Source organism: Rhinolophus ferrumequinum, chromosome X, assembly GCF_004115265.2.
Source record: "Rhinolophus ferrumequinum isolate MPI-CBG mRhiFer1 chromosome X, mRhiFer1_v1.p, whole genome shotgun sequence".
In the NCBI taxonomy this organism is placed as follows: Eukaryota; Metazoa; Chordata; class Mammalia; order Chiroptera; family Rhinolophidae; genus Rhinolophus; species Rhinolophus ferrumequinum.
The window spans coordinates 66,495,738-66,512,050 of NC_046284.1; positions in this window are offsets into that span (position 1 = coordinate 66,495,738).

Sequence of the window (16,313 nt, forward strand, 5' to 3'; positions counted from 1 at the left end):
ACAACCTGTGTAACAACCAATTTGTACTTCTTACCATATTTCACCTTGTAAGTGCACTTTTTGGCCCAAATTTGTGAGGGAAAAATAAGGATGTGCATTATACATGGGTAGTGCTAATTCTGTATCTATATAAATGTTTTTAATTCCTTTATTTATGCTTATGAGTTAAAAGTGTAACTCTAGAAATCAATAATGGTATCCATATGCAAAATAATACCCTGGAATACGATGATAATCGGTTTTGTTGAATTTATGATGAACTTGCAACGACGAAGATTCTTGGCTTCTATGATGCATAAATATCGTAAATTTGTTACCAGTACATAAAATTTACTGTACCTTGTATACGTTCTTGTTTTGTAATTATTTGTTACATAAAATTTCTTGTACCATAATATGCTAAAAAAATAAATGCTGAAATTCCTTTATAATACAAAAAGCAAGTACCTAAATGTAAACAAATAAAAATTGAATTAAAAAATAAAAATGAAAGATTGTTTTCCCTGAAAGTTTGTGCCAAAAACGTGGGTGCACATTACATACAGGAGTGCATTATACATGGCATAATACGGTAATTCTTTCCTCTTCTTCACTCACCCCCAACACCCCTCCTATTTGGCAACCATCAATATAATCTCTGTATCTATGAGTTTTTTTTTCTTTGTTTATTTTATTCTTTAGATTCCACATATAAGCGAAATCACATTGCGTCTGTCTTTCTCTGACACTGCACTCAGCACAATGCCCTCCAGGTCCATCCATGCCACCGCAGATGGCAAGAACCCATTCCCTTCCATAGTTGAGTGATATACCATTTTTGACATGTATCATCTCCTCTTTATCCACTCATCCATTGGTAGCTACCTCTATAGCTTGGCAATTGTAAACAATGATGCAATGTACACATGGATGCACACATCTTCTCGAAATAGCATTTGGGTTTCTTCAGATACTAAATATCCTGAAGTGAGATTACGGGGTCCTTCTTTGTCTCTTGTTATGGCCTTTGTTTTAAAGTCTACTGTGTCTTTTACAAGTTTTATAAGTATTGCTACCCTAAATTTTGTTTTTGTTTTTATTTCCATTTCCATTTTCATAAAATCTTTTTTTCTACTCTTTACTTTCAGTCTATATGTGTCTGTCAATCTGAATTGTCTCTTGCAGGCAGCCTATGTAAGGGTCTTGTTTTCTTATCCATTCTGCCCTCCTATGTCTTTTGAGTTGAGCATTTAATCCATTTATATTGAAAGTAACTGTTGATAAATATGTAGCTATTGCCATTTTATTATTCATAATTTTGATATTTATTTATTTATTTATTTATTTATTTATTTATTTATTTATATCTTAAAGAAGTCCCTCTAGCATTCCTTGTAATACTGGTTTGGTGATGATGAACTCCTTTACTTTTTCTTCTCTGGGAAGCTCTTTATCTGTCCTTCAATTCTAAGTGATAGCTTTGCTGGGTAGAGTAATCTTGTTTGTTGGTCTTTGCTTTTCATCAGGTTGAATATTTTTCACCAGTCCCTTTTGGCCTGCAAAGTTTCTGTTGAGAAATCATGTCCCAGTCTTATGGGAGCTCCTTTATAAGTTACTAGTTGCCTTTTGCTCTCTGCTTTTAGGATTCTCTCTTTGTCTTTAACCTTTGCCATGCTAATTATAGTGTGTCTTGGTGTGGGACTGTTTGGGTTTATCTTGTTTGGGACTCTGCTTCCTGGACTTGTATGCGTATTTCTTTTGCCAGGTTAGGAAAATTTTCAGTCGTTATTTCTTCAAATAGATTCTCAATCCCTTGCTTTCTCTCTTCTCCTTCTGCGAATGTTGTTATGCTTGATGTTGTCCCAGAGACCCCTTAAACTCTCCTCATTTTTTTCGATTCTCTTTCTTTTTGCTGTTCCGTTTGGGTGTTTTCTGCTACCTTATCTTCCAAATCATTGATTTGACACTCTGCTTCATCTAGTCTTCTAATGAGTCCTTCTAGTGCATTCTTCATTTCAGTTATTGTATTCTTCACTTTTGTTTTTTTATGGTTTTGTGGTTTTTAATGTCATTTTCTATGCTTGCTATCTCTTTGTTGAAGTTCTCACTAAGTTCCTTGAGCTTCCTTATAACCACTGTTTTGAACTCTGGTAGGTTGCTTGCCTTCATTTTGTTTAGTTCTTTTTCTGGAGTTTTCTCTTATCCTTTCATTTGTGATATATTTCTTTGTTTCCTCAGTTTGGCTGCCTCTCTGTTTGTTTCTACGTATTAAGGAGATATGTTACTTCCTGCAGTCTTGGCCAGGTGGCCTTATGTAGTATGTGCCCTGTGGAGCCCAATGGCACATTCTCCTCCTGTCACCTGCTTTGGGTGCTCCAGGAATGTCCCTTGTGTGCCCTCCTTGAGCCTTGGTTGCTATTGGCATGTCAGTGGATGGGATTGATCCTGAGGCTGTTTGGCTGTGGGGTTTGGCCAGGTCCACAACTTATAGGCTGTTCTATCGGGGAATTATCCCACTGAGTGTGATTTGCCCCAGTGGGCTCTGGTGCCTGTTGAGACTGCCCTTTGGGTGTGCTTCTTGTAGGGCTAATTGGGCAGTGCTCTGCTGTGGTCTGAAGCCATCCTCCACATATTTTGGTTCTGGCGCCTCTTGCGAGGGACTCCATGGCAAGCCCAGGTCACCCACTGCCTGTGACTAGCCAGGGACTACCTGGTAAGAGCTACAAAGTGATATGCAGTTGTTTGCTGCCTCTGCTAACTCTGGAGGTGCGTGGGAGAAGCTATGTTGCGAACTGAGGATGTCTGTCACCAGTACCAGGCCTAGGGTATCTCCACAAAATATCAGGACACCCTGAGGCCTGCCTGCTGCCACCTGCTGGCTCCCTTAAGGTTCAGCCACTGATAAAGCCACATGTTGGGTGGGGCAGGGTCTCAAGGAGTCACTAGAGTGGGAAGAGTTGTGGTCACCAGGTTAATGTAAATTCTGGCTTGGTGCCAATGCTGAGCCTGAAGCTACTCAGCAAAAGTGTCAGAGCATATCAAGGCCAGTCACCACCCACCTGGGGTCTGTCAGAGTCTGATAGTTTTCTAAGAAAGACTGCAATGCAGGCGGATCTGGCTGCTCTTGGAGAAAGGACCTCAGGTGATGCAGGAATTGGGTAAGGCAGGGTCCCAGTGAGTCAGCAGAGCAGAACTGGGAGTAGCTCACCAAACCAATCTGATTCAGATTTGGCTATGTGGGGGTGAGCTCAGCACAAGAAAGATGTCACCCACTGGCTGCACAGGAGGAGGACCTCCTCACAGGGAAATGACACCTGTCCTCCAGATCCTCAACCCAAAGCAACACAACTCAGTCTGTCCCTCCCCCTCCTCCCTGTATATCTCTGATACCCTCCTAGTCACCATCCCTCTGCTGGAGCCCAAGGTGAGTCCCGGGGAGTGAGAGCATCTGTGCACAGACCCTTTAAGAGGATACCTGGGTTACCCACTGCCTTCCATCCCACCTGAACAGTTGGAATCCCTACTGATTTTCACAGTGAAATGTTGTGGGAGCTCTTCTTCCTCAACCAGTACTCTGGGCTGGGGAGGCTGGTGTGGGATGAGGTCCCTGACTTCTCCAGGGGAACCTACATGGCCAAGATATCCCTCCTGGTTCTCAACCACCACACAGAGGGTTGGGGTAGCCAGTTCTGTGTCTCTGCCCTTCCTGCCAATCTCAACATAGCTTCTTCCGTATATTCTTAGTAATAAAACTTCTGTTAAGCCAGACTTCAAATAGTTCTCCAGATTGATTGTCCTATAATTTAGTTGTAATTCTAATTTGTTCATGGAAGGAAGCAGGAACAGTGTTTATGTACTCTGCCATCTTGGATCTCCTAAGTGACTTCTTTCTGAGGTGATAAAAATGTTCTAAAATCGACTGTGGTGAAAGCTGCACATATCGGTGAATGTCTTAAAAATTATTGAACTGTATATATACATATTTTTTTAAATTATAGTTGGCATTCATTATTGTTCAGCTTCAAGTGTACAGTGCAGTGATCAGGCATCTACATCATCCCTGAGGTGGTCTCCCAAATGGGACAAGTGTCCATCGGATACCCTATGAAATCCTTACAACATTATTGATTATATTCCCCAAAGTAATTTTCAAAACCCATGTCTATCTTGTGGTCGACTGTTTTCTAATCCCCTCACCTTCCCCACCCCTTATCCCCACGCCCCCACCCCTCTAGCAACCCTCAGTTTTTCCTCTATGTCTCCAAAATTGTTTCTGATTAGTTCATTCACTTATTCTTTCTTTAGATTCCACATATAAGTGAGATCATATAGTATTTGTCTTTCTCTGTCTGACATTTCACTTAACATAATGTTCTCTAGGTCAATCTATGTTGTTGCAAATAGTAAGATTTCTTTCTTCTTTATGGCTGTGTAATACTCCATTGTGTAAATGTACCACCGTTTCTTAATCCAGTCATCTACCGATGGGCATTTCGGTTGTTTCCATGTCTTGGCTATTGTGTGTAGTGCTGCAATAAACATAGGAGTGAATAAAGTTTTTGAATTACAGTTTTGGATTTCTCCGGATAGATACCTATGAGTGTAATTGCTGGATCATAAGGTAGTTCCATTTTCAGATTCTTGAGATACCTCCATACTGTTTTCCATAGTGGCTGCACCTATCTGCAATCCCACCAACAGTGCTCAAGCGTTCCCTTTTTTCCACATCCTCGCCAGCACTTGTTGTTTGTTGATTTATTGATGATAGCCATTTTGACTGGGGTGAGGTGGTATCTCATTGTGGTTTTTATTCGCATTTCTCTGATGGTTAGTGAGGTTGAGCATTTCTTCATATGTCTGTTTGCCATCTGTATGTCCTTTTTAGAAAAATGTCTCTTCATGTCCTCTGCCCATTTTTTAATTGGGTTGTTTGTTTTTTTGGAGTTGAGTTGAGTGAGTTTTTCATAAATTTGTGATATTAACCCCGTATCAGATATATCATTGGCAAATATCTTTTCGCATTTAGTAGGGTCGCTTTTTGTTTTATTGATGGTTTCTTTGCTGTGAAAAAACTTTTTAGTTTGATGTAATCCCACATGTTTATTATTTCTCTTACTTCTCTCGCGTGAGGGGATATATCAGTAAAAATCTTATTCCGGGTAATGTCTGTGAAGTTTCTTCCTATATTTGCTTCTAGGAATTTTATGGTTTCAGATCTTACATTTAAGTCTTTAAGCCATTTTGAATTTATTTTTGTATATGGTGTAAGGAGGTGGTCCAGCTTCATATTTTTGCATGTGCCTGTCCAGGTTTCCCAGCACCATTTATTGAATAGGCTGTCTTTACCCCACCGTACATTCTTGCTTCCATTGTCATAGATTAAATGGCCATATAGGCATGGATTTATTTCTGGAATCTCTATTCTGTTCCATTGATCTTTGTGTCTGTTTTTATGCCAGTACCATGCTGTTTTGATTACTGTAGACTTGTAGTATAATTTGATGTCAGGTATTGTTATACCTCCCACTTTGTTCTTATTTCTCAAGATTGCTGAGGCTATCCGGGGTCTTTTACGGTCCAATATAACTGTTAGGATATAATGTTCTATTTTTGTGAAAAACGTCGTTGGTAGTTTGATAGGAATTGTGTTGAATCTGTATATTGCCTTAGGCAGTATGGACATTTTAACTATATTAATTCTTCCTATCCATGAACATATTATGTGTTTCCATCTATTTGTATCTTCTTTCATTTCTTTCTTCAGTGTCTTATAATTTTCTGAGTACAGATCTTTTACTTCTTTGATTAAATTTATTCCCAGGTATATTATAGTCTTTGGAGCAATTGTAAACGGGATTATTATTTTAATTTCTCCTTCTGATGTTTTATTATTGGTATATACAAATGCCACTGATTTCTGAATATTAATTTTGTATCCTGCTACTTTACTAAATTCATCTATCAGCTCTAATAGTTTCTTGGTGGAGTCTTTAGGGTTCTCTATCTATAGTATCATATCATCTGCATATAATGACAATTTTACTTCCTCCTTACCAATTTGGATGTCTTTTATTTATTTGTCTTGTCTGATTCCTGTGGCTAGAACTTCCAGCACTATGTTGAATAGAAGTGGAGAAAGTGAGAAACCTTGCCTCGTTCCTGATCTTAAGGGGAATGGTTTTAGCTTTTCCCCATTGAGTATGATGTTAGCTGTGGGTTTATCATATATGGCCTTTATTATATTGAGATATGATCCCTCTATTCCCACTTTCTTAAGGGTATTTATCATAAATGGCTGCTGGATTTTATCAAATGCTTTTTCTGCATCTATTGATAGGATCATGTGATTTTTATTTTTCATTTTGTTAATGTGGTGTATCACATTAATTGATTTGCGGATGTTGAACCACCCTTGCATACCAGGGATGAATCCCACTTGATCATGGTGTATGACTTTTTTAATGTATTGCTTAATTCTGTTCACTAATATTTTGTTGAGGACTTTTGCATCTATGTTCATTAGAGATATCGGCCTGTAGTTTTCTTTTTTTGTGGTGTCTTTGTCTGAATTTGGAATCAGGGTGATAGTGGCTTCGTAAAAAGTGTTTGGGAGCCTTCCCTCCTTCTGGATTTTTTGGAACAGCCTGAGGAGAATAGGTGATAATTTTTTTTTAACGTTTTGCAAAATTCACCTGTAAAGCCATCTGGTCCAGGGCTTTTATTTGTTGGGAGATTGTTGGTTACTGATTCAATTTCCCTGGTGGTAATCAGTCTATTCAGGTTTTCTGTTTCTTTTTGAGTTAGCCTTGGAAGGTTGTACACATCTAGAAAATTGTCCATTTCTTCCAGATTGTCAAATTTGTTGGCATATAGTTGCTCATAGTAATTTCTTAAAGTTTTTTGTATTTCTGCATTGTCTGTTGTCACTTCTCCTCTTTCATTTCTGATTTTATTAATTTGGGTACTCTCTCTCTTTTTTTCCAATCAGTCTGGCTAAAGGTTTGTCAATTTTGTTTATCTTCTCTAAGAACCAACTCTTGGATTCATTGACATTTTGCATTGTTTTTCTGGTTTCTGTTTCATTTATTTCCGCTCTGATCTTTACTATCTCCTTCCTTGTACTCCCTTAGGGCTTATTTTGCTGTTCTTTTTCCAGATCCCTTAAGTGTGAAGATAAACTGTTGATTAGTGATGTTTCTTGTTTCTTTAGGTAGGCCTGCCATGCTATAAATTTCCCTCTTAGGACTGCTTTTGCGGCATCCCATAGATTGTGGGTCACCGTGTTTTCATTTTCATTTGTCTTGAGATATCTTTTGGTTTCTTCCTTGATCTCCTGGTTGACTCATTCATTATTTAGTAACATGTTATTCAGCCTCCATGAATTGGTGTGTCTTCCGTTTTTTTTCCTATAGTTCATTTCTAATTTCATAGCACTGTGGTCAGAGAAGACAATTGTATGATTTCAATTTTCTTAAATTTATCAAGACTTGTTTTGTGGCCTAACATATGGTCTATCTTGGAAAATATTCAATGTGAGCTTGAGAAGAACCTGTATTCTGCAGCTTTGGGGTGAAATGCTCTGAAAATATCGATTAAATCCAAGTGGTCCAATGTGTCATTTAAGGCTGTTGTTTCCATATTGATTTTCTGTCTGGAATACCTGTCCCTTGTTGTCAGAGGTGTGTTGAAGTCCCCTGCTTATAGTTTTACTGTTGATTTCTGTCTTTATGTCAGTCAGTATCTGTTTTATATATTTAGGTGCTCCTATGTTGGGTGCATAGATGTTTACTAGGGTTATGTCCTCTTGTCGGATCGATCCCTTTATTATTATATAGTGCTCATCTTTGTCTTTTAATATGTTCTTCATTTTAAAGTCTACTTTTTCAGATATAAGTATTGCAACTCCAACTTTTTTCTCATTTCCATTTGCATGAAATATCTTACTCCAATCCTTCACTTTCAGCCAGTGTGTGTCTTTTGATCTGAGGTGAGTCTCTTGTATACAGCATATACAAGGGTCTTGCTTTCTTATCCACTCAGCCACCCTATGTCTCTTGATTGGAGCATTTAATCCATTTACATTTAAAGTGATTATTGATAGGTACATAGTTAATGCCATGTTTAAATTTGTAGCTGGATTGTTTTCATCTTTCTTCTATTTACAAAAGTCCTTTTAGTATTTGTTGCAATGCTGGCTTGGTGGTAATAAATTCATTTAGCTTATTTTTTTCTAGGAAGCTGTTTATCTCTCCATCAACTTTAAATGATAGCCTTGCTGGATAAAGCAATCTAGGTTGTAGACCTTTGTTTTCCATCACTTTGAGTATCTCCTGCTAGTCCCTCCTGGCCTTCAATGTTTCTGTAGAAAAGTCATTTGATAGTCTTATGGGAGTTCCCTTGTATGTAACCCTCTGTCTTTCCCTTGCTGCTTTTAGGATTCTCTCTATGTCTTTAACCTTTGCCATTTTAACTATAATGTGTCTTGGTGTGGGCCTGTTTGGGTTTATCCTGGTTGGAATTCTCTGCACTTCCTGGACTTGTATGTTGGTTTCCTTCGTCAGGTTAGGGAAGTTTTCAGACATTATTACTTCAAATATGTTCTCAATCCCTTTCTTCCTCTCTTCACCTTCTGGTATTCCTATCATGTGCATGTTGTTGCACTTGATGTTATCCCAGAGGTCTCTTAAACGATTTTCATTGTTTTTTATTCTTTTTTCTTTCTGTTGTTCTGTTTGGGTGATCTCTGCTAACTTGTCTTGTAAGTCGCTGATTTGATCCTCTTCTTCATCTAACCTGCTGTTAATTCCTTCAAGTGAGTTCTTTATTTCGGTAATTGTGTTCTTTATTTCTAACTGGTTATTCGTTATGATTTCTACATCCTTCTTTATGTCATCTCTAAGCTCCTTAGACATTCTTATCATCAGTGTTCTGAACTCTGTCTCTGTTAGGTTGATTACCTCTGTTTCATTTGGTTCCATTTCTGGAGGTTTCTTCTGTTCTTTTATTTGGGACATGTTTCTTTGTTTCCCCATTCTGGCTGACTCTCTGTGTTTGCTTTGATGTATTAGGTAGATCCCCTAGAGTTCTTAGTTCTTGCTGGGTTATCTTATGTAGTATGTGTTCTTTATGTTTGACTTGCACTACTTCGTTCTTCTCCTCTGCGTGTGCTCCAAATATGACTCTTGTGTTGTGTATATTGTCCTGTTAAAGAAGATCTTTAATTGCTTTTCGCTTGTGAGTAGGTGGAGTCCTAGGCTGACTCGTTATGAGACTTGGCTCTGCCCACCACAGGGTGTTCTGCTGCGTGAGGGTTGACCACTTAAATGTGGTTTGGTCTCTATGGGCTCTTGTGCCTGTAGAGAATTCCCTCTGGGTGTGTCATTTGTAGGTCAAACCCGGTAGTACTCTGGTTTGGTCTGGAGTTGGCCTCTGGTTGTGTTGAATCTTGTGCCTCTTAAGATGGGCCCTGGTAGTGCAATTTCAGAACAAAGCAAATCACCAAGCACAACAACAACAACAACAACAACAAAGAAAAAATCAAATACCTTCATATGTAAAAACAACCGACAACACCTACTTAACACAGGCAAAGATATCAAAGATATAAAGACAAAACAAAACCAAAAGCAGTGCCAGTCTTGGCTTAAGCCCACCAAGTAATCTCCAGGTTGTCCTCTGCTGTACCAAAGAGTCCTCTGCGTATTGTACAGGCAGAGCCGGTCACCTGGTGCCCAGAGTGACGTTGGAACTGCAGATTTAGATGCGGGGGGCTGAGGGTTCTGGATGGTAGTTTCTACAAAGTCAGTGCAGTTTCTGCTCTTGCCTGCACATATGCGCACTGAGTATCACTACCAGCCCTGTGTCCAGTTCTGAGTCTTAGGGCACTTCTTGTGTGTGTGAGTGTGTGTGTGTGTGTGTGTGTGTAGCTGGCAGGAGATTTCTGAGCTGCTGAAAGCCCAGAGCTGCATCTGCCGCTTACTGCTGATCCCTGGGAATGCCTCCACAGTTGTAATTGCCCTGCCCTAGGCAGGCCAGAAAGGGTGGGGGCTGGGGATGGAGGAGTCTCTTCTCTCCTAGCCCAGCAAAAATCATACTCTTCCCAGCCTCTTCCTTGGGTCCGAGCTGCACACCAGTCTTCCCAGAGCCTGAGCACTAAGGCTCCTCTGTAATCTAACACTACTCTTCAGTTCAGGGGCCAGTTTAAGTCTCTGGAAAGGCGGGGGTAGGATTGGAAGAGGGGAGGAGAGGCCCAGGTATGGAGTTTGTGTCCTTTGTCCAGCCTAGGGCCCAACTGGAGGTCTCACTGAGGTTATTGCCTCAAATGCTGGATATGCTGCCCCCTTGGTGGGAGAGATCAGCTGTGGGATGCAGGGAAGGAGCCCACCTCCTAGCTTTTGTGTTCTCTGTTCTGTCCTGGGATCCCCTGCGTCTCTGTAGCTGCAGATGCCGGCTGCGTTTCCACCGTCGCAGATGCGGGCCGGGTCTCCACTCCGCTCCCTTCACTCTTCCCCTGCTCGCCCAATTTGCCCACCTTCAAGTAATCCTTGCACGAGTTTCTTAGCTGTTCTGCGTGATAAGCAGAGAGTCCTTTAATGCGTTATAGATGTCCCGTTTGTGATAAGATCCGGAGGAGAACTCAAAAAGTCTGAACTGTATATTTTAAATGGGTGAATTATATGACATATGTTAACTACATCTAAATAAAGCTGTATATGAAATAAGTAGGGGGATCAAATTAAATAACTTATTTGCTTATATTTTCAAAAAGAAACCATGCAAGTATTGTACATTTTTTAAAGTTAGATTTAGGGATAGAAAGGGAACAGAATTAACATGACAGGGATAGAAAGGAGAATTTTGTGACTGTATCTTGTTATTCATCTTTGACTTGGAAGGATGTATATATTTGATATAATTGACAAAATTAAATCAGAGTGGAAAGAATGCTCTAAAAATTCTAAAAATTGTACGTAGAATGAGAGGAATGAGTCTTGATGTATATAAAGTTGTTGCCAGAATTGCTCAGGGACTTATATCGAATGTCTTGAAAGCATTGTATTTTTTAGATTAATTGTATTAAAGTAAATCTTTACTTATAGTAAGATGAACTCACATTACATGTAGAATTCAATGAGTTTTGACTAATGTATATATACTCATTTAACCACCACCATAATCAATGTATAGGTTTTCCATCACTTCAAAAAGTTATCTTTTGTATCTTCATATATATATTTGCTGTGGTAAATTAAGATAAATATGTTTTTATTAGAATACAGTATTTTCAGTACAAAGAAAAGATACAAATACAAAATGAAAGAAGTGAAGTGAAAATCTGAAATCTGAAATTTGAAGTGGAAAGTTGAAGTCATAATTTATTGTTTATTTTCTAAAATATATGTTTTTCTTATCTCTTTCCACTGAAAGACCTATAAGCTATGAGAACTGAGTAGCAAAGTTTATGCATAATCCCTAGATTGAAGTCTTAAAATATTCTTAATAAATAAAATTAATGGTCCTTGAACAAATAGAAGAAAAAAATCTGGGTCAGGAAATATACAAGAAGAGCCTGGGAATGTTGTTTTGCCAGCAAACAAGGGGGATATAAAAAACTATTGGAGTCATGTCAAAGCAATGCAGAAACAATACTAAGGGAACCCCCCCCCCCCACTGGCAAAGTCAGCCAACTGAGTATTAAAAGAAAAATTACAATAATGGAGTAAATTATATCAAATATATAAATATCCGTAAATTTACATAGATATTTGTAGTGTTTTCCAACAGTATGTCTGACACTGAATGTGTTTCCCAACTCTCCACTGTATTAGTGTCTTACATTCATTTTAATTCTAACACTGACTATAATTAGTATAGATCCCACAGGTTGAAGATTCAGTCCCACAAGACTCCCTCCACTTCAGATCCCAGTTGCAAATCCCACTTTGCCACATGCACTTCTGATCAACTGGTTATAAATTCAGAGGTTTCCACAACCCCTTCATCAGGATTGAAAATTTACTAGACTGACTTACAAAAGTCAGAGAAACACATAACTGTCACTGTTTTTTTTATAAGAGATATAACTCAGGAACAGCCAAATGGAAGAGATACATAAGGCAAGGTATGGGGGAGGGAATATGGAGCTCTCATACCCTCTGAGTGTGCCACCCTCCCAGCATCAATCTAGAAGCTCTCCATACCCCATCATTTAGGGATTTTTTTATGGAGGTTTCATTTAATAAGCATGAATGATTAAACCTTTGGTCATTGATGATTAACTCAATTTTTAGCTCCCCTCTCCTCCCTGGAGGTTGAGTGTGAGGCTGAGAATTCTAATCTTAATAAACTCTTGGTGTTTCTGGTGGCAAGTCCCTATACTGAAACTAGGTAAAGGCCCTCCACGAATCACCTTAGCAGAACAAAAATGCTCATATCACTACTATCACCCAGGAAATTCCAAGGAATTTAGGAGCTCTGTGTCACAAACTGGAGATAAAGACCAAGTTTTTATATATTTCTTATTGTTTCAAATACTAAAAACTAATGCAATAGTCTTCTTTGTAGGTTGCTAGACCTACAACTAATTTGAAATTTAATAGGTAAAGAGTCAAGCATTTATCCAGTTTATTTAAGCAAATTATTTTAGGGTAATCAAATAGTTGATGTGGGTACATATTTTATTTAAAAAATCTATTACTGAATAAAATAAGTATAGAATTAGGAAAAACATCACCTGTATGCATTACCTAATAAAATAATAAATCCAGAAAATGATTATTAATGGATGCTAAACTTTTAGGTAACAAGTTAATCAATAACACTATAATGAAAGGGTCAGGCAGACATCACCTGAATTCACTAAGCAATCTTAATTTCACTAAACTCAAGATAACCAAACTGCATATATCTCCTGATGTTTTGCAATAATTAGTACACATCACCGACCATGAAGTATCTCTGCTACAAAAAAAAAAAAAAAAAAAAAAAAAAAAAATTAAGCTTAACCTACTTAAGCTCCTAGATATAACTATTTAACAGGTAATGTGGATACAGGAAAAGTGGATAGAGCTACAAAAAAAAAAGCCAAATGAACAATTATACAGAGTGAATTTGCTGTGATTCTCAGTAAATGAAAATTCAAAAATTCAAACAAGAAATAAATAAGCATATAGAGAATTTTCAAAAAATAAAATGATTGTTCTAATGTCAATTCACACACACACACATACGCACAAATCCTAATACCAACTATTGGAAACTACTCATTCTTCTTAAGTATATATTGAAGATATAGTTGAAACTGACTTCATAATTTAATACTTCAAAATAAAAACTCATGAGATACCTTTAAAGCAGTTTTAGAGAAAAAAACTAATTATGAACTAAGGACCCAAGTCATAAGATTGGAAAGATGAAGAGTAAATAAACTCAAAGAAAACTCAAAATATGAAAGAACAAAAATTAATCAAATTGAATACAAACATATTAAAGTCAAATGTCTTTTGCAAAGACTAATTAATGGTAAATACAGTGCAAGACTGATCAAGAAAATGAGAAATAAGGCACAAATGAACAATAAAATAAACGGGAAGGGGTTATCCACAGATACAGAATAACATAAAATAGTTATAAACATGCTGTTTAAATGATAAATATCAAAACCTAAGAGAAATGGACAATTTCATTTTTTTTTTAATTTCCAAAACCAGATCAAGAACTAAGAGGAAAAGGAGGAGAAGGAAAAAAAAAATCAAATCTTGAATACACCTATTAGAATTAAAGAACTTGAGTTTGGAGGTAAAATTTTAATTCCTAAAATAATATCAGTTCAAGGTAATTATTTAAACAAATTTTTAATCAGCAGCCAAGGAAAACATAATCCAATTGTATACAGATTCTTTAAGAGAAAAATGAGGCAAATGCCCCAACTCTTTTAAAAAGGTTAGTTTAACTTTGATATCAAGAAAAGGACACAAACAGAAAGGAATATTACCCTGATAAACATAGACAAGTAAACCAAATCTAGAATTAAAATATATCATCACCCATAGGGTTTATTTACAGAAGGCACAAATATTGTAACATCAGAAAAGGTGATTATGTATATATTTTGTTAACAGATTAAAGCATGGTTGGATAAATAAATAAATAAAATAAATCAAAGCAAAATTGCCATTACATCAAATATTATGATCATCTTTATAGATAACTCAAGAAATAAATTCTGAGAACTAAGGTGAACATTTATAAAGTTTGCTGATAAAAGATCAATATATAAAAATAATTTATAAACTTCAATTTTGAATAGAAAGATGTTAATTACAATTGCTATAAAATGTATAAGATATTTAGAAGTAAATCGGATCAAGCAGGTTCAACAATGTAAGGGAAGAGTACATAAAACTTTATTAGAAGACAAAGTAAATCCTAAATAAATAGACAGATATTAATATATGTGTGTATAAGGACATTTTAAGAATAAAGATGTCAATTATCACCAAAATAACATTTCTACCCAATTAGTTTCAACAAATATCCCAACAAATTTTATATTTGGAATTTAATAAGATAATTCTAAAATTCACGTAGAAGAAAGAACGGGTCAAGAATAACTAAGACAATTTTGAAAAAAAAACAGAGTGAGGAGACCAGCTCTATTAGATATCAAAAATATTTATAAAACAAAAGATTCCAGACAATGTGCTACTGATGTATGTATGAATATTACAAATTCATACAGATATTAAAAATTGCCAGTGAGAAACCCTGAAAATGTATGGGTATAAGCATTGAAATTTAACAACACAATTAAAAGGAATATGTAAACTGATGTAGTTAAAAACTGAATTAGTAATTTGAAAATAGTACCAAGGAATTTTCTCATAATATTTCAAATATCCAATAAGCTTATATTACTTTTATAATCTTTCAAATAATGATTTCTAAAACAAAGTAGTGATAATTGTTTAAATATCCACATAGACCTTTAATACTAAAATATGAGAAGGGAATGACCATTCTAGTTTTGGGAGGCTTAAAAAATAATTTTACATTTCAAGAATAAATATGATTCTGAGGAAGAGTTTTAGGTAGGAGACACTCATAAGTAAACGCATACAGGTAGAATAGCTGGATGTGTGTTCTGAGGTACAGCTAATAGACCTGTCTAGCTGCAAGTTAAAGACAGAATTTTGAAGACATTTGATGCCAGGATAGGATGTTTGGACTTTGAGAGTTTGGAGTTATTTATTTGAACAGGGCAGTAAAATAAAAAATAAACTGGAAATAGGATGAAACCTCAAAACTAAAGCAAATCAAAGTGGCGATTTAGTCATATTAGTTTGGTAGCAAATATGCAAGCTGACGTAGCAAAAGGATAGGAAAAGAAGTAATACCTGGAAACTGGAAGTGAACGATCCATTTTAGGAAGCTACTGACTTTAAGATGTTAGCTTATGGATTTCATTTAACTAGTAATAATAATAATAACTTTATCAAATAAATACCATGTATCTTCATTTTATTCTGACAAGTTTGCAAATTAGATATTACTATGTGATTATACACAGGTAGAATCTGGGGCATAAATAAGTTAAGTAACTTTTCTGAGTTCACAGGGTGAGGTGTATGAATCAGTCCTGTGTGTATTGCAGCCCAAATTCAAATACAGGCAGTCTGACTCTCCAGACATTGTGGTCTTTAACATTTTATAATCTTAAATCAAAACTCTGAATGTTCCTAAATAATTGGATTTTTAATTAAGATTTTAATTTTCATATACATTATACTCTAGATTCTTAATAAATACTTGTTTAATTAAATGGAATGCCTACACAGTCTTATTCTCGTTCTCAAGTGAAGCTCTGAGACTTAGATGGGAAGGTAATCTTTGCTAACAGAGGGAGTGGTATTTAGATTACCGTTGGCAATTATTAATAGTTGTGTCTGCTAATACAAGTATCCACCAAAATATCCTCGAGCAGTTATTAAGCATCTATTATGTCCTTAGCTTAATGCATACTGTAAGAGATGACAAACATGATTTAAAACTTGACTTGTTAAAAAGCAAAATTCAACTGAGTAAATTTTAAAGATCTTATTGGCTTTATTCAACATTTCATGAATTGGGCAGCATCCAAAGTAGCAGGTATAAAGGAGCTCCAAGGAACTGTACAAAAGGAAAGACTTGCAGGCAGAATAGAGCAGGAACAAGGAAGTTATACTAGAAAAAAGCATATTGGTTGTGGCAAGGTCCATTTCCTTTAGGGGATAGCAGAGGTCTATCAGGCTTATTACCTCACTAGTACCAAGCCAGTAATTTCTGATTGACTGGTT